The following is an 18,900-nucleotide window of genomic DNA, read 5'->3' as shown; positions in this document are numbered from 1 at the left end:
TGACACCATCTCTGGACTTATCTCAATATGACAGTATTATTCACCATTTCTTCTCAACTGATCTTTCATAATTGTTTCCATGAACTCTCTTCCTTCCTGGAATCTGCCTAACACTTTAATTATCTTCATTATTTTCATTTTGAAGTTTGTGTCTGCTGTTACATGCTGCCTCTTCCCTCCCAACCCTACCCTGCCCTTCACCTCTCTGCTGGCAGACAGAGCAGAATGTACTAGGTTCCAGCCTTGTTGTCAATAACTTGTACATTCTCTGGGTCTTGGTCTCCTCATCTGCAAAACAGATGATCTCTAAGACCAAATGGATCAGAATAACACCATCTTCAGAAATGGATCCGATTCAGAACTCTGAAATTGGAGCAAAACCTTGAGTCTTTATGTGAAAGCATCAATGCTTACTAGACAAGTTTAACCCCTCATTAGGTAGTTTTGCTTTAAAATATATATATTATTGATTTCAGAGAGGAAGGGAGAGGAAGAGGGAGATAGAAACATCAATGCTAAGAGAGAATCATTGATTGGCTGCCTCCTACACACTCCACACTGGGGATGGAGCCCACAATCCAGGCATGTGCCCTGATCAGGAATTGAACTGTGACCTCCTGGTTCTTAGGTCAGTGCTCAACCACTGAGCCACACAGGCCAGAATGGTTTTGCTTTGGATCTCACATTCAGAGATCTCATAAGAGAATTGCTCCTAATGTTCAGTTATTGCCAATATTTTATGATATTTTGGGAAACTTACTAGTAATGACATTTCAAGTCATTAATTACTAAGTGCTTGCTTAGTACACAGGGGTGGACAAAAGTAAGTTTACATTTATAATACAAATAAGTAATGCAATACTTAATAAATAATACAAGAATAAACTCTGTGTCTTGCAACTGTACGACACAGTTGCTTACAACTGTAAACTTACTTTTGCCTAACCTTGTATTTAAGAGGCTATCCCCAGACATTATATATTTTATCTGAGATTAGAAAACCTAAATATTTTGGCTACTATTAAGAGAGAAATTGGGATTCCTGTTGTTTTAAGAACGTAAGCTTTAAATAAAAAAGACAACACTTTGTAAGACTTGCATAGTCTAAGGTGTGGTTCAACATTTTAGACTTTTCTACAGTTGAGAGTGTGGAGATATATTCACTTATCTTTCCTTGTGGGCATAGGGCTCAACTTCAACCAGTGCCTCCTACAAAAAGACAGCTACAAAAGGGAAAATCAACAAAGTTCCTAATGTATAAAATCTTTTAGAAGAGATTTAGACCAGATTTAAAGTAAACTACTCATCATGGATTCAAGGTTTATTAGTGTTAAACCAATTTTTAGACTTGCATATGTACAATTTCTCCTGCCCCCAATGTAAGGTATTAAAATAAGAAACCTAGAATCTTTAGTAGTATTACTATAACTATCCACTTAGTGTGGTAATATTACAATTAACCCTCAGGTTAATGGTAATATCACAATAGCACTCATGGTTAGCTGTGGCTTACCAAGATTGGATTTAAAATGTGGAAATGAATGATTAGTTATTATGCAAAGTCCTTAAATCAGTTTCTAGATAAAATATAAAATAGGAATTGCACCACAGAATAAAAGAAAAATTGTGAATTTTCTTCTTAGTGAGGTTTTGCATCCGGAAGCGGATGCTGTGATGGGATAAAGGACTTATTCCCCCAGCTGCTGGAAATGAGACTAGCAGACAGTGCTCTTCGTGCATTTCCCTACTAAGGAGAACTGCCTTCCAAAAAGGATGTCCTACTCCCTGGAACGGCTAATTAATATAGGAACTTAAAGGTCCCGATTTCAGGGGTCCTCCTCGCAACTCCAGATAACCCTGAAGGGATCCTGCTTCAGGACTCCTGGTGGGTGGGCTGAGGCCTTCATCGAGGGTATCACTGCCCATCTTCTCCCTCCGCCCATCCTGCGTCCTTCCCTGCCCTTGCACAGGTGTTGCTCTACAGAGCACTCCCTGGTAAATGTCCAGCAGGCTAATCTTAGACTCTGTATTTGCTTCTGTCACTTACCAGCAGTACTTCGCAGGAGTCCTGAGATAGGCCTCTCTGACCGCAGATGGCCGGCCTCAGTGCTTGCAGGCCCTGACGCTGCCCCACAAAAACGCTTTGATTACACAGAGTCCTTCACCAGCTTAGGCCAGTGTCCAGGGCGCTGACTCCTCATGGCACTCAGGCTTATGCCAAAGATGTAGAATTTGGTGCGGATGCCTGAGCCTTAATGTTTCTATGACCTCTTAGCTGTTACTATGGGGCCAATGGGAAGAACAGTGATTATTGAACAGATCTGGGGAAGTCCCAAAGCAACAAAAGATGGTGTGACCGTTGCAAAGTCCATCGACTGAAAAGATAAATATAAAAATATTGGCGCTAAACTTGTTCAAGACAGTGCCAACAATACACATGAAGAGACTGGGATGCCACCACCACGGCCACTGTTCTGGCACGCTCTATGGAGAAGGTTAGTAAAGGTGCTCATCCTGTGGAAATCGGAGAGGTGTGGTGTTAGCGGTTGGCGCTATAATTTCTGAATATAGGAGACTGCCTAAAACGGTGACGCCCCCGGAATACACAGCTCAGGTTGCTATGCTTTCTGCAAATTGAGGCAAAGGAATTGGCAGCGTGATGTACAATGCAATGAAAAAGATTGGAAGAAACGGCGTCATCACAGTAAAGGGTGGAAAAACACTGAATAATGAATTAGAAATTATTGAAGGCATGAAGTTTGATTGAGGTTATATTTACCATACTTTATTAATACAGCAAAAGGTCAGAAATGTGAGTTCTAAGGTGCCTATGTTCTATTGAGTGGGAAGAAAATTTCTAGTGTTCGGGCCATTGAATCTGCTCTTGAAGTTGCCAGTGCCCACTGTAAGCCCTTGGTCATAATCGCTGAAGAAGCTTTGAGTGCACTTGTTTTGAATAGGCTAAAAGTTGGTCCTCAGGTTGCAGCAGTCACAGCTCCAGGTTTTGGTGACAATAGAAAGAGCCAGCTTAAGACATGGTTATTACTACTGGTGGTACAGTGATTGGATTGACTCTAACTCTTGAAGATGTTCAACCTCATGACTTAGGAAAGGTTGGAGAGGTCATTGTGACCAAAGATGATGCTATGCTCTTGAAAGGGGATGGTGACAAGGGTCTAATTGAAAAATGTATTCAAGAGATCATTGAGCAGTTAGATGTCACAACTAGTGAATATGAAAAGGAAAAACTAAATGAATGTCTGCAAAGCTCTCAGATGGAGTAGCTATGCTGAAGGTTGGTGAGAAAAGTGATGAAGTGAATGAAAAGAAAGAGTAACAGATGCCCTCAGTGCTACATGAGCTGCTGTTAAGGAAGGCATTGTTCTGGGAGGGGGTTGTGCCCTGCTTCGGTGGTGCATTCCAGCCTTGGGCTCATTAATTCCAGTTAATGAAGATAAAAAATATTGGTATAAAAATTATTTTTAAAGCACACAAAATTCCTGCAATGACCATTGCTAAGAATACAGGCATTAAAGGATCGGTGATAATTGAGAGAATTATGCAAACTTCCTCAGAAGTTAGTTATGATGCAATGTTTGGAGATTTTGTGAATATGGTGGGTAAAGGAATCATTGATCTGACTAAGGTTGTGAGAACTGCTTTATTGGATGTTGCTGGAGTGGCCAACAGCAGAAGCTGTAGTCACAGAAATTTCTAGAGAAGAGAAAGCTCTGAGGATGGGCAGGATGGGTAGAATGGAGGTGGTATGGGAGGTGGCATGTTCTAATCCTAGAATAATGTGAAATAGGAATTTTAGGGGAATATAGGCAGGTTTGGGGAATTTTTAGAATTGGGGGTTCATGGAAAAAACACAGGGCTAGAGACTGGGAGAAGTTACATTTCCATAAGACAAGAGAGCTGTGAGAAGGTACATTTCCATAACACAAGGGAGCAGCAACAATTACATCTACATAAGACAAGGGAACTGGGAGTAGCCAAAAGGTCTATATTTATAAAATAAAGAAGGAGGAAGAAAGCCCAGAAGGAATAGGAGAACAATGAGGGAGGAGAGCCTCAGGAGTTATTATAGTAACCAATTCAAAAGGGAATATTGACCAATCAGAAGGGATTTCAGGACACAGAGACTTGCAGCCTTTATAAACCCTGGAAACAGGAAGTCAGAGGGACTCTTTCTCTCTCCCCACATGCGAGTCTGTACTTGTTCTTCAATAAATCTCCACCTTTGCTATACCATCTTCAGTCCATGGATTCATTCTTTAACTCCAACAGACAAAGAATCCGGAGAACACCGTGTGTTCCAGTACAAAAATCACATATCAAGTGCCTTACCATCATTACTGAGAACTGAGAGAGGAAGCTCAAGGCAGTGCTCCTCACCCATGACTTCAGAGAAGTCAACTAAAGGAAATGACTTAAGAAAAAGGCTGGCCGACGTTTAAGAAAATTGCTATAACCATCAGTTACTAGTTTCAATTGACAACATACAGTGGTTTACTGCTGTTATTGTCCATGCCTACAGATATTTTATTTTGTAGTTTTGAATAAAATTTCACTTTTACATCCCTGATAAGTGCAAGAGCTATGCACCCATGTACTGTTTTCAACTTAAATCACTGAGGATTTTAGTGCTTGCCATCACCTGATGAGAAGTTAAAAGCAGCCTTTCTGTAGAGGGTAAGAATAATTGTGTAAAAAACAGAGAAATGTCCAATTACATAACCTTTGCATAATAAAAATTTGTTTAAAGTAAAAAAAAACCAAACAAACACATACACAAAAGAAGAGTCATGAAATATATGATTATAATTTATAATTATTTTCTTTGAAATTTCGTATTCTAATCTGAAAGATAAAAATCATCCTGAGATTGGGTTATGGTTAGAATGTTAAAAGAAATGACATAGAAATGGTTTATAGAGTTGTATAATTAATGCAGACTTGTGGCCAGACAGATCTGAGTTCCAATTTTAGCTCTGCCACTTACTAGCTGTGCAGCTTTTATACTTAAGCACTGTCTACCTCTTCATCTATAATATGAGAATAACAATCATACTACAAATAATTATCTTTATTTGGGCATTTACTATATGCCAGTCTTTTATCTAGTTCAACAAAACCTATGTCTAAACCTATAAGGTTGTTATAATGGTTAAGTGAACTAGGGAATATACAGTTTTCTACTTGTTTGTGGCATACACTGAGCAAATAGTGGCCAGTATAAAATTTCTATCCTTGTTATTCATCATAAAGCACGCATTGCAATGCCTTGCACCAAAAATTATACTCTACAAGAGAAAAAAAAGTCAGATGTTTCTAATTGCCAGGACCATATTTGAAGGGAAATGTTTTCTATCATGTAATGACACAAAAACACTTAAAGTCTCTAAACGAAAACAGATGTATTCACAATTCACAAGGTCAGAAGAGTTACTAGGTCAAGCAGACAAATATTTGATAAGACTCCCTCTATTTTCTCTCTCCCTTTTTAACAGATTGTATGTAGCACACTCAATGCAGAGATGTGCAATCAGCTATAAGTTAGAAGCAGAAACCACTTCTCTAAAGTCAGACTTATTAAACCTTCATATGATAGTGGAGAAAGCCAGATTTTGCATTCTTACTGTCCCATAGGAGAGGATTAGTGGTGGTGTGAGGAGGTGTGTGACTCAATCTTGTTCAGAATGGCTGACGATACGTACCCTAATACACTCTCACCTCCTCACGTCACAAAGAGGACCTCATCTCACTGAAACATTTTACACAACATGTGGGGTCCCAGAGTTTATCTATCTGGTAGGCACACATTTTCTAACCTTTTTATTCATTAAATTAGCCTGGTTTTAAAAATATTTATCTAGATTCCGAAATGGTGGCAGAGTAAGTATAAGCTATACTGACACGCTCCCAGGTCCAAAATGGAATTACAACTGAAATACAGAAAATCCACCCTGAATAATCAACTAGGACTAGCTAGAGAGACCCCGATAACCAAGGATGGAAAGAAGAGATTGCATAGAGACTGGCAGGAAGGGCAGAGGTGTGAAAGGGCTGGCCAGGCTCCAGATAGCAACTGAAGTTCCGGAGGGATATCTCAGCTGTGGGTTCCCACTGAGAATGCTGGGGTCTAAACCCCAAACTGGGCTCCCAGCCCAGAGCAACAGAACTGAGAAAGGTGCCCACATGACATCTGGTTGTGAAAAGCAGCAGGGTTGCTATCTACCAAGGAGAGAAAGCTGGAAATGCAGGCACCTTCTTAAAGGGCCGATGTACAAAATTTCGTGTGCAACCACTCACCTTGGGCTCTGACAGAGGGAAGGCAGAGTGGATTGGAGCTGTGTGAGCAGAAGCCAGGGTTGGGGCTCTGGGTTAGAGCTCAGAAGGCAGAAACCCCAACCTGGTTTCCTGCACAGAGTCATCCCCTTACATTGCAGAGGACATCTTTCTCTGGCAGACCTTTACCATCCAGGCAGCTTTTGCCCGGGAGTTGGGATTTTTTTGGGGGGTCGGGAAGGTGGGGAAGGGGGAAAGAAGGATAGCAATTGCCCCACCCTGTGGAGCTTCTGAGGTCCATTAAGAGACTGAGAATAACAATCAGCCTGCAGAAAGAAGCAAATTAATATTTGGCAAAGAAGGCAAAAGCATAAAATTGGGAAAATTGAACAGATACTTGAAAAAAATTGGGAAAATTGGACAGACACTAGACCACTAACTTACACCATACACATGAATAAACTCAAAATGGATAAAAGACTTAAATGTAAGTCATGATACCATAAAAATCCCAGAAGAAACCACAGGCAGCAAAATCTCAGACATCTCTCATAGCAAAATATTTGTGGAATCATCTCCTAGGGCAAAGAAAACTAAGGAGAAAATAAACAAATGGGAATACAGCAAAATAAAAAACTTCTGAACAGCAAATGAAATCATTAACAAAATGGAAGGAAGCCCACTGTATGGGGGAACATATTTGGCAATGATACACCTGATAAAGGGTTACTATCTTATATAATAAAAGCATAATATGCAAATTGTCCCCTTGGGCAGTCATTTGACTGGGAGTTCAACTGCTCACTATGATGTGCACCACCATGGGGCATAAAGGACCATGGCTGGTGTTGGGGATGCGGTGCTGGCAGTGGGTGGCAGTGGAGGCACTGTCAGCCCCAATGGGCCCTGACGAGAGCAGGACTGTGGCGGAATGGTGGAGTAAGTGAGCGGGTGGCGCCAGGCCAAAGTGGGTGCAAGCAGGGGCCCAATCGCCCCAATCGATTGCCCCGCAGACAGCGACCAGCAGCAGCAGTGGGGGGTGGGAGCTCCCACCTGGCTCCCAGGTGCTGAGGGAGTCAGGCAGGGGGCCTGGCCCTGATTGATCGCCCTGTAGGTGGGATGGTGGAGCAGGTGAGGAGGAGGCCCCAGGCCAAGGCGGGGTGCCAGATGGGGCTGCAGGTCTGTGAGGCCTGGGGTGCGAGCCGGGGCTGCGAGCTGGGGGAGTGAGCTAGGGGCCCAATCTCTGTAGGCCACCCAGAGGGACCCCCCCACCCATGTGCACGAATTCATGCACCAGGCCTCTAGTCCAAAATATACTAGTAAAGGAACTATTAACAAAATGAAGACAAACAATCCAATTAAAAAATGAGTAAAGGACCTAAATGGACACTTCTCCAAAGTGGACATAAAGATGACCAAGAGACATATGAAAATATGCTTGAAGTCATTAATCATCAGAGAGATGCAAATTAAAATGACAATGAGGTATCACCTCACACCTGTCAGAATGGCTACCATCAAGATATCAACAACTGACAAGAGATGGCGAGGATGTGGAGAAAAGGGTACCCTAGTACACTGCTGGTGGTAATGCAGACTGGTGCAGACATTATGGAAAACAGTATGGAGTTTCCTCAAATAATTAAATATGGAACTCTAATTTTACCCAATGATCCCACTTCTAGGAATATATCCTAAGAAACCTGAAACACCAATCAGAAAGAATGTATGCACCCCTATGTTTATAGCAGTACAATTTACAATAGCTAAGATCTGGAAACATCTCAAGTGCCCACCAATAGACGAGAGAATAAAAAAGCTGTGGTGCATTTACACAATGGAATACTACAAACCTGTAAGAAAGTAGGACCTCTCACCCTTTGAGACATCATGGAGGGACCTAGAGAGTATTATGCTAAGTGAAATAACCCAGTCAGAGAAAGACAAGTATCACACACTCTTACTCATATGTGGAATCTAATGAACAAAATAAACCAATGAGCAAAATAGATGCAGAGACATAGAAGCATGGAACAGACTGTGGAATCTCAGAGGGAAGGCAGGGGTGGGTGGGTGGGTAGGTAAGTGGGAAGAGATTAACCAAATGACTTGTATGCATAATCCATGGACACAGACAATAGGATAGTGAAGGGAGGGGGAGGGGCAGTTTAAAAGGGGTCAATGGGGGAATGAGGAAGGAGACATATGTAATACTTTCAACAATAAAGACTTTTAAAACACACAAAAAATTTATCTACTTCATGTATGCTAGAACAATACTAGAGACGTGGATGGAAATTCAGGGTTAACGGAATTGCTAAATACCCTGAAGTAGTTCAATTGTAAGCGCAGAAAGGGGGCTGCTATCAAAACCTGGAAGCCATAAGATGGAGCAGCCACGCACGAAGAAGTGAAAGGGCCCTGAATGTACACATGTGGGGCAGCTAACTTGACCATGTGAGAAAAATAAACCCCATTTCACTTAAACCACTATGGGTGGGTTTTCTGTTTATGATGACAAAGGCATTCCCAGCTAATACAGAGTTATTCTTGTATTGCTTCATTTTGCAATTTGCTCTTCCATCAACACTATTTTCAGATGCATTCATGTTAAAAAGTAAAGATGTAATTCATTTGTTTTAACTAATCTGTAATAGTTCACCATATGTCCATCCCACAATTTTACCTACTTGTTCTCACACTGATAAAATTTTGAGTTATTTTTTACTTTTTCTTCCCAATAATATTGCACTATACATACTTGTAAATTTGTCCTGACGTACATATGACAAAGTCTCTTGAGTATATTTAGCAGTGGAATAGCTAGTTATAGAGCACAAGCATTTTCTATTTCATTAACTGTTGATGTTGTGAGATATTTCTGTTTGTCTCCCCAAGATCCTCTCTCCACCCAACCACTCCCTGGGAAGGTGAAACTATGATCTACATCAATGGATCCTTCAGCTCTTGTTAGGATATATCCAACAGGGAACCCCAGCAGAATATCCAAGGGAGAGTGAGGTCCAGGTATTCACCTGGCTCCACTCTCTGAAAGATTAGTATCTGTGCCTCAATTGAAGGACACATATCCTCTTAAGACAACCCCTACAAGATTTGTTAACGTTGGTCCCAGCCTTTACTCTCTCCCCATGTCCCTTCCAGTTGGTTGGGGGTTGGGTAATAGCTCTTTTTCCCACACCTGCAAAAATAGTCTCCTTGTAAAGCAAACCTCGAATTATCCTGCCATCTTTTTCTGGGTGACAGCCTGACTGCCTCACTGCTATCCTGCTCTTCAATGGATTTACAGACCTATCAGCAATGCACGAGTGTTCATTACCCCACAGCCATACCAATGCTTAATAGGAACTGACATACATTCTCTTATCTGATGGACTCAATAGAATTGTTTTATTTTATTTTGTACTCCTTTGGTAACTAGCACCTGTTTATGGCCCATTTTTTTTCAAGTGAACATGAAACATTCACTAAGACAGATAATATGCTGGGCAATTAAATAAACCTCAATAGATTAAGAGAAATTAAATACAAAGTATGTCCCCAATCTGACCTTACACCTCAAGGAATTAGAAAAATAGCAAAGATCAAAGTGGAAATAAGTGATAAATGAAGCACTAGAGAAGATCAATGAAACTAAGGACTGGTTCTTTGAAATGATAAACAAAATTGACAAACCTTTACTTAGACTCACCAAGAAAAACAAGAGGACTCAAAATCAGAAATGAAAGAGAAGTTATAACCGATATCACAGAAATACAAAGGATTATAAGAGACGACAATAACAATTATATGCCAACAAATTGGGCAATGTATAAGGATGGGATAATTTGTAGAAGCATACTGCCTACTTAAGACCGAATCATAAAGAAATAGAAAGCCTTAACCAATCTACTAGTAGGAAGGAGATTAAATCAGTAATCAAAACAAAAGTCAGGACCAGCTGGCTTCACTGGTGAATTTAAAGGAGAGTTTCAAAAACTCTTCCAAAAAAAGCAGAAGAGTAGGAAACATTTCTAAACTCATTTTATAAGGCCAGCATTACTCTGATACCAAAACTAGACAAGGACAATACAAGAAAATAAATTATAGGGCAATATCTCTGATGAACACAGATGCAAACACCCTCAACAAAAGATTAATAGAATTCAACAGTACATTAAAAGAACCTTACACCATGAGTGGGATTTATTCCAAGGATGATTCAACATGCTCAAATCACACAATGTGATACACCACATAATAAAATGAAGGATAAAAATTAAACAATCATTTAGACAGATATAGAAAAAGCATTTAATAAAATTCAGTATCTACTCCTGATAACAACTCTCAGCAAAATGGGTATAGAGGGAATGTACCTCAACATAATAAAGTCCATACATGACAAGCTCACAGCTAACATCATACTTAGCATTGAAAAGCTGAAAGCTTTTCCTCTAAGATCAGAAATAGGATGAATGGAGAAAGAAAATATCACAGACAGGAATATTATTCAGCCAGAAAAAAGGAAATCCTGTCTTTGCGACAACACGGATGGACCTTGAGGGTATTGTGCTAAGTAAAATAAGTCATGCAGAGAAAGACAAATACTGTATGATCATTATATGTGGAATCTTAAAAAAAGCAACAACAATTCATAGATAGAACAGATTGGTGGTTGCCAGTGGTGGGGCTGTGGAGTGGAGGAAATGGATGGAAGGTGGTCAAAAGGAACAAACTTCCAGTTATAAAACAAATAAGTCCTGGGGATAGAATGTATAACTTGATGACTATAGTTAAGCATACAACATTGTATATTTTAAAGTTGCTAATACAGTAAATCTTAAAAGTTTTTTAAAAATTGTAACTGTGTGGTGATTGATGTTAATTATATTGTGGTAATCCATTTTGCAATATATACATATATCAGATCATTACAGCATACTTTGCTTTATTATGATTAACTTTATTGCACTTCACAGATATTCTTTTTATGTTTTTTTATATTTTTATTTATTTTTTTAAAAAATATATTTTGATTTTTTTTTTTTTTTTTTTTTTTACAGAGAGGAAGGGAGAGAGATAGAGTTAGAAACATCAATGAGAAAGAAACATCGATCAGCTGCCTCCTGCACACCTCCTACTGGGGATGTGCCCGCAACCAAGGTACATGCCATTGACTGGAATCGAACCTGGGACCCTTCAGTCTGCAGGCCGATGCTCTATCCACTGAGCCAAACCGGTTAGGGCCCACAGGGCTTTCTTGACTTCTTTACTTGCACCTTCCAGAGGATTTGAGCAGAAGATGAGGATGGAGTGCTCAAATCTTTTATTGGCCATAAATGGCTATTATTACAATAATGTATAAATGTAATTAAAAAGCAGAGACAAATCTCTGCTCACCACCTTTCACCTCCCATTCAGCTATTCAGTGTTTTTAAATTGATTTAAGAGAGGAAGAGAGAGAGAAGCATCAATGATGAAAGAGAATCAGGGACTGGCTGCCTCTCATATGCCTTGTACTGGGGATGAGCCCGCATTGCATGTGCCCTGACCAGGAATCGAACCACTGACCTTCTGGTCCATAGGTTGACACTCAACCACTGAGCCGTGCTGGCTGGACCACAGGTATTGCATTTTTACAAAGTTAACCTTTTTGGTAATCTTGCACTGAGAAAACTGAAAACCTTCTGGAAAGGAGTCACGATTCTAGATGCCATTAAGAACATTTGTGATTCGTGGGAAGAGGTCAAATATCAACATTAGCAGGAGTTCCGAAGAAGTTAATCCCAGCCTTAATGGCTAACTTCAAGGGATTTAAGATTTCTGTGGAGGAAGGAACTGCAGGTTTGGTGAAAATATCAGGAGAACAAGAATTATAAGGGGAACCTGCAGATGTGACTCAATAGCCACAATTTCAGAATAAAACTTGAACAGGTTAGTTGCTCTCACAGATGAGCAAAGAAAGTGGTGTGTTGAGATAGAATCTACTGATAAAGATGCTGTGAAGATTGTAGAAATAACAACAAAATAGAATATTACATTAACTTAATCAATAAAACAGTGGCAGAGTTTGAGAGCATTGACTTCAATCTTGAAAGAAGTTCTGTGGGTAAACTGCTATCAAACAGCATCGTGTGATACAGGGAAATCGTTCATAAAAGGAAGAGTCAGTCAACGAGGCAAACTTCACTGTTGTCTCATTTTAAGAAATTGCCACAGTCATCCTAACTTCCAGCAATCACCACTCTGACCAGTCAGCAGCCATCAACATAGAGGCGAAACCCTCCACCAGCAAAAAGATTATATCACTGAAGGCTCAGATGATGGTTCGCATTTTTAGCAATAAAGTGTTTTTAATTAAGGTATGCCCATTTGTTTTAGATATAATGCTATGGCACTTTAATTGACTGCAGTAGAATGTAACATAACTTTTATATGCACTGGGACACTAAAAAAACTCACTGGATTTGCTTTATTGTCATATTTGCTTTATTGCAGTGCAGTCTTCTGGAACCAAACTCGCAATATCTCCAAGGTACACCTGTATTTGTACACCTAAAACAAACACGGTGTCACATGTTGGTTATTTCTCAACTTATAGAATCTGTTATTTTGGGGGTGGTTTATTATACAGGAATAGATCATTGGAAAACTTATTTGTTACATTATTTCTTTAGTCATTAACCTAAAGATTACAAAGATTAGAATCAACATTTTTTAACTTCAAGTGGAATGTAGAAAACTATCACCATATTTTAGCCATTATTTCTGCAAGTATTTTTTGTTGCAATGGACTGTTTATCTTTCTAGGATTTCACAAGACAATGTTATGCCTTATATAATTGTTCCAGAAATTTCTAAAGCTTTGCTCATTTCCTTTTAATCTTTTTTCCCCCTTCTCTTGTTAGGACAGGATAATTTCTATTGATCTATCTTCAAGTTCACTCACACTTTCCTCTGTCATCTCCACTTTGATGTTGGTCTTATCCAGTGAGATAGATATTCACCATCTCACAGTGAAAGGTGAGTACTATTTTCAGTTCTAAGACTTCGATGTGGTTCCTTATCTACTTTATGTTTACTTGCTGATATTTTCTACTGTCCATTTATTTCAAAATATTTACCCTTATTTCTTGGAGCATTTGAAGAACAGCTGCTTTAAAAGTCTTTGATCATTTCAACATCTGTGTCATCTAAGAATTAGTGTCTGTATATTGTATTTCTCTTTGAGTTGGAATTTCTTGCTTCTCTGCATGCCAGGTAATTTTGTTCCATCCTGGACATTTTGAATAGAGTGTTAAGAGACTCTGGGTTTTGTTTCAATCCTAGGGAGAATGTTGCTATTCTTATTTTAGCATATAATCAACCCTGTCAGGCCAAAAATTCTGACCAGCTTTCTGTGGGTCCTTGTTCTGATGGTTTTTTTTTTCCCATTTTCATAGCCTTTGCAATGGTCTTCATGCTTGCCTCACACGTGTCTGGGACCTGGGAGGTGGTTTATCCTATAGTTCTGTCCTCAAAGTCCTTAGTATGATCAACATGTACACAGGGGTATGAACAGCAGTTCACATGTAACTTTATGAAATTACTTTCCCAGCTCTGGATTTTTCACTACTTCCCAAAGACTTTCTGGTTCTCAAGGACTCCCCTTTTTGGTCCTCTGGCCGGACCCTATGGCTTTAGTTATCTCACTCTGCCATACGCTTTCTGTGACAGCACCCATATCTGGAGCACATAGAAGCAGAGAAAAAGAGAGAAAGCAAGTAATTTTGTTCCACCTTCTGGGAACCTCAGTTCCTCTGTTTAGAGAGGAATTTTCCGATCTTTTGAAGTTTTAGGCACAGGTGGGCTCTCACTGCTGCCACGGTTACTACTGCCAACATCTACACAGGAATTCCCAGGGGACTGAGGTCTGAGATAAATGGAGGGGGCAGAAGCAAGGGGATTTCTTCCACCCTGAGGATGTGAGGGGTGCCTTTTGTGCTCCTTGAATAAAAACTCCTCATTGGCTTCTCTGGAGACTTCTCCTGCTGGTCTGCCGGTATATTAAGGTTCCCACTTGGAGGCTTTGGCTGCCTTGGGCCTAGGTTTCAGAATATCAGAGGAGATACACAAATAAGAAACTCATCATCATTTAGTAGTACTTAATTTCTTGGTCTTCCTCAAACTGCCTGCTACCATTTACTTTTCAGAGTCCTCAAATAGCTTTTCCATGCATTCTTTCCAAGTTGCATGGGCACATTCAGAGGGAGAGACAGGGTACAGTGTACTTCATCCATCCTATCTGGAAGCAGAGTCCCCTCCTGGTTTTGTACTAGTGATGCCATATGTTTCCTCCTATAGGGTTTAAACCTCACAAGCTATAACAACCATTGTTTTAACAGTCAATATTATTTTACATTTTCCTTCAAATTTACCCTCCCCGATGCTCACTCCTTCCAGTGATTCCATAAGACCATTTGGTATAACTTTCTTTCAGCCTAAAGAACTGACTTAATATTTATTTTCTTAGCTTTTGTTTGAAGGCATCTTTATTTTTTCTTCATTTTTGAAGGAGCTTTACAATGATTATAGAATTCCAGTTCCGCAGCATCCCCTTTGAAAGATGTTATTCTACTGTCATCTGATTTCAGTAGTTTCTGCTTGTGTCTTTTTGTGCAGCTTTAATATTTTCTACTCGTCTTTGTTTCTTATGGCTTCTATTTTCCTATTGAGACTCTCCATGTATTTGTTCACTGTGACTATATTTTCCTTAAAGTACCTGAACATAGTTATATGTTCGGTATATAAGAGCTACTTTAAAATTGCTTTCCTGACAGTTCCTACATCTGGGTCATCTCAGAGTCAGTTTCTTTTGACTGCTTGCTCTTGAGTATGGGTCACATTTTTCAGGTTTTTCATCTGCCTATTAATTTTTTATTGCATGCTTGAGATTATAAATGATACAAGGTCATCTTAACTTAATGGACGTTGGTTTTATTCTTGGCCTGTTTTTACACAAAGTCATGACCCTTACTTTAGAGGGATGGCCTTTCTAGCATCTCAGTTGAAGTGCACAATGGGGCCTCTCGACCCTGCTAAGCTGGAACTCCAACATCTCTCAACACCACATGCCATGCAGCAGGCAATCTGTGCTAGACCTTGTAGAGTCTTGTTATATCTATACTAGAGGCCAGATGCACGAAATTCATGCAAGGGGCTCGGCCCTCGCAGCCCCTCGAAGCCCCAGCTTCATCCGGAAGGTAATCCGGAAGGTCGTCAGGATGGTCCTTCTGCTGTCCAGTCTAATTAACATATTAGCTCTTTATTATATAGGATTCAGTCCAGCTTTTGTCCGTGGCAAATCTCCATGTAGACTTGTGGAACTTCCCTTTTCACAGCTACCTATTTTCAGATATGCTACCCTGCTAACTTCAGCCACTTCAACAGTGCAAAACTCTAATCTCGTCCTCCTTAACTGAGTCTGTTGCTCTGCTTGGATTCCACTTCTTGCAGCCCAGGAAAAGTACCATTCTGCAGAAAAACCAGGACAATTATGAGAAAGTTGTGGAACACACTTCATGTGGTTCCCTTCTCTCGAGGATCACAGCTGTGTTTCCTATGGATCCCTGAAAAAATCTGCCTCCTCTAGTTTTGTCCAGTCTTAGAGGTTATTTTACTAGGGGAATAAATCATGCTGGAAGTAACTTTTTGGCGCACATTAATTTAAATGCACATTGAGATTTAAATCACTGATAATAGAACTTTTCCAAAAGCAATTTCTGACAAAGAATAGGTAAGAGTGCTTAATTAAATTTCAGGAGTGACTGAAGGGGAAAGGGAGCAATGTTTTTGTTTTGTTGTTAATCCTCACCCACGGATATTTTCCCATTGATTTTGAGAGACAGGGTGGAAGGGAGGGGGAGAGACAGAGAGAGAAACATCGATGTGAGAGACACACATTGGTTGGTTGCCTCCTGCACATGCCTGACCAGAGCCTGGGATTGAGCCTGCCACCGAGGTATGAGGTACTTGCCCTTGATTAGAACCATACCCAGGACCCTTCAGTCCACAGACTGACGCTCTATTCACTGAGCCAAACCAGTGGGAATAATGTTTTAAGAGCATTGCAGACAAACTTCAAATTTCAAACTTAACCTATATTGTTATGTATCTGATACTCTTAGATGAAAGTACAAAAGGTACATATTTCTTTCTTTCCCATCTTTGACCTGTCCTGCTAATACACAAAGTTCACTGAAGCTAAGTTGGAGACACTTGAACTTTGAATCATTGGTTGGGGAGTAGCTAAATTAGGAGACACTGCCTTAAGTTCAGACTGAAAGGCTATTTGGTTTTAGAAGTGACTCTCCATTTTTTAAAGGGTGGAGATGGTTTGGTAGTAAATTAGTTCTCTCTCTCCACCCTGGGAGATTAGACAAACAATGGATCTAACTAAGAAAATAGACTGACTCATTTGGCTACAATGCTATACTGAAGTTACAAGCAAACTAACATTAATCGTCAGAAAAGAATTGGGTTCTGTATACTGTAATTGAGTTTCACAGTCAATTCTGATATTTCTCATTGAAGAAACAACAAAAAAAAAATCAGACATTAAATTCATAGATCTAAAGGCACTCTTAACCCTGTCTTTCCTTACCTCATCGTCTGCTGTAGCAAGGCTGAAGTCTTGTGCAATGTACTTCATTCGTTATTAGCTCTTCTTTGGGATGGCAGTTCTTATTGCAAGAGAACTGAAGTTTGCAATCACCCTCTTTCCTCCTAATTTTAGTGAGCATTTCCAAACTTCTTCTAATAGTGAACACCCTATCTTCCAACTGAACGGTCCATCAAGAGAATAGGTACAGATGAGAGGGGAAAGTCGGGCCTGTTGGGCAGGCAAGGAAGTTGTATGGAGCTAATAATGGGTGGTAAGTGAAAAGGGGTGGAGAATGGGAGGGAAATGGAATCACAGGTCTGGCCGGGACTGCCTCTGGGCAGGTCAGGAAGGGGTGTTTGTGTGGGCCTTTTCTCACATCTGGATTTAGCTTCTCATTAACTGAAATGTTCAGCCTTTTGCCTTTCACCAAGCCTTACTGCCTCTCTTCGAGTCCTGTGCTACTTCTCCTCCTGCCCCAGGATGCAGGCCTTTGGGCCGGATTTCATGGGTTTGGGGGAATGGGCCATTCTTCTTCCAGGAGGTCTGGTTCAGGTTTAGGTCATTCCATTGGCCTCACTAGCAACTGAAGGGCCGATCTCCTGGCCAATGGACAACTTCCCTGGGCGGAGAGACAGGGCCTCCCAGCTGATGGTCACACTCGTGTCCAACTCCCCTTGGCTGCGAGGACACCATATGCTGAGGTGGGTTGAGGAGCTTTGTAGGTGGCTTCAGGTCTCCTTGTCCAGGAGCGAAACACAACTGCCTACATTTTCCAACATCCACACCGGCACCCCTGCATTATTCACTGAGAAGCGGTATGTTGGCGTCTTATGTTCCTCTGGGGCCACCCACCTCTTCTACGTGTGTCCCAAGTGCCTGGATTTCCCTGTGAGAGACTGTGGGCAAAGGTGGGTGGAATGAAATTGTAGCTTATTCTTCTGCTGCGCCCAGGAAAGATGCTTGTGAACATGGGCATGGAGGTAAATGCCCATATTGGTTGCTGTTGGGTGCCTAGCACACCATGTCCCCTCCGTCCCCTCCCACGCGCTGGGAGAAGAAGCGCAGGGGACCCTCCCTCGTGACCTGCGCAGACCGACCCGAACTTCCCAGGGTCATGGCCTGCGATACCGCAGCGCGGCCTGGCTCCGAGCCCTGCTCTTCCCGAGTCGTGGGTGGCGCGGGGCTGGTTTCCCTCCCCTCCCTTTCCGGACCCAAACCGGGATGTATCTGGGTCAGCCTGGGAGGGGCCGGACCTGCCAGGGCCCGGCGGGGGGAACGGGGTGGCGATGACAGCATCTTTCAGGTTTTTGGCGTTTCCGAGCTGCGCTCCTTCCAGCCGCTCACCGCTCTCCCTCCCGGAGGGACTGCCGCTCTGGCCGAGGGCTGGAGGGGGGCGGGGGGAGGGGGGAAGCCGGCTCTTTCCAGCCGGAGTGTCACCCCTCCACGCCTGGCGAACCATGTGGCGCTCCCCCCAGGCTTCCCCCTCCCCAAACTCCGGGTTCCCCAAGGCACACGCCCGGCGGGCTGCGGGTTCCCGCCCCAGGAAAAGAGCGTTGGAACAGTTCACCGACGCCCGAGTTCCTGGTCTTCCTTTCCGGTGATAAACGGCGGGGCTGCGAGCCAATTGCTGCTCAAGATGCTCCACCCGCAGCCCGTGCCTCTCTCTGGGCTCGGTGGGGGCGCACATCCAGGACAGAGCAGGTCCCCTCCCGCTGCAAACTCCAGGGCTGAGCGCCAGGGAGGAGGGCGGCGCGACCCGGGGGGTCTTCGCTGCCGGGTCCCCCGGGATCTTTGCGCTCCCGTGGCGCCTGGGAGAGCTGGGTGTGCGTCAAAACCGCATCTTCCCCGGACACGTTGGCTGACGACTTTCGGTGAGGTCAGGAGGGTCATGGACCTTCGTGGCCCCCTCCCTGCGAGCTCCGCATATAAGCCCAGCGCCAGCAATCAAGGCCACACGCCTCCATCTC

The 18,900-nt window shown here is 42.0% G+C and overlaps 1 pseudogene; it reads left to right on the top strand.

Annotated features, from left to right (window-relative positions):
* The first annotated feature begins 2,153 nt into the window (after positions 1 to 2,153).
* LOC132211405 (60 kDa heat shock protein, mitochondrial-like) lies at positions 2,154 to 3,787 on the top strand (annotated as a pseudogene).
* Positions 3,788 to 18,900: the final 15,113 nt, after the last annotated feature.

The sequence above is a fragment of the Myotis daubentonii genome, chromosome 10 (assembly GCF_963259705.1).
Source record: "Myotis daubentonii chromosome 10, mMyoDau2.1, whole genome shotgun sequence".
NCBI classification, from domain to species: Eukaryota; Metazoa; Chordata; class Mammalia; order Chiroptera; family Vespertilionidae; genus Myotis; species Myotis daubentonii.
Note: the sequence above shows the minus strand (reverse complement) of the source record. Positions and strands in the feature narration are given on the sequence as shown.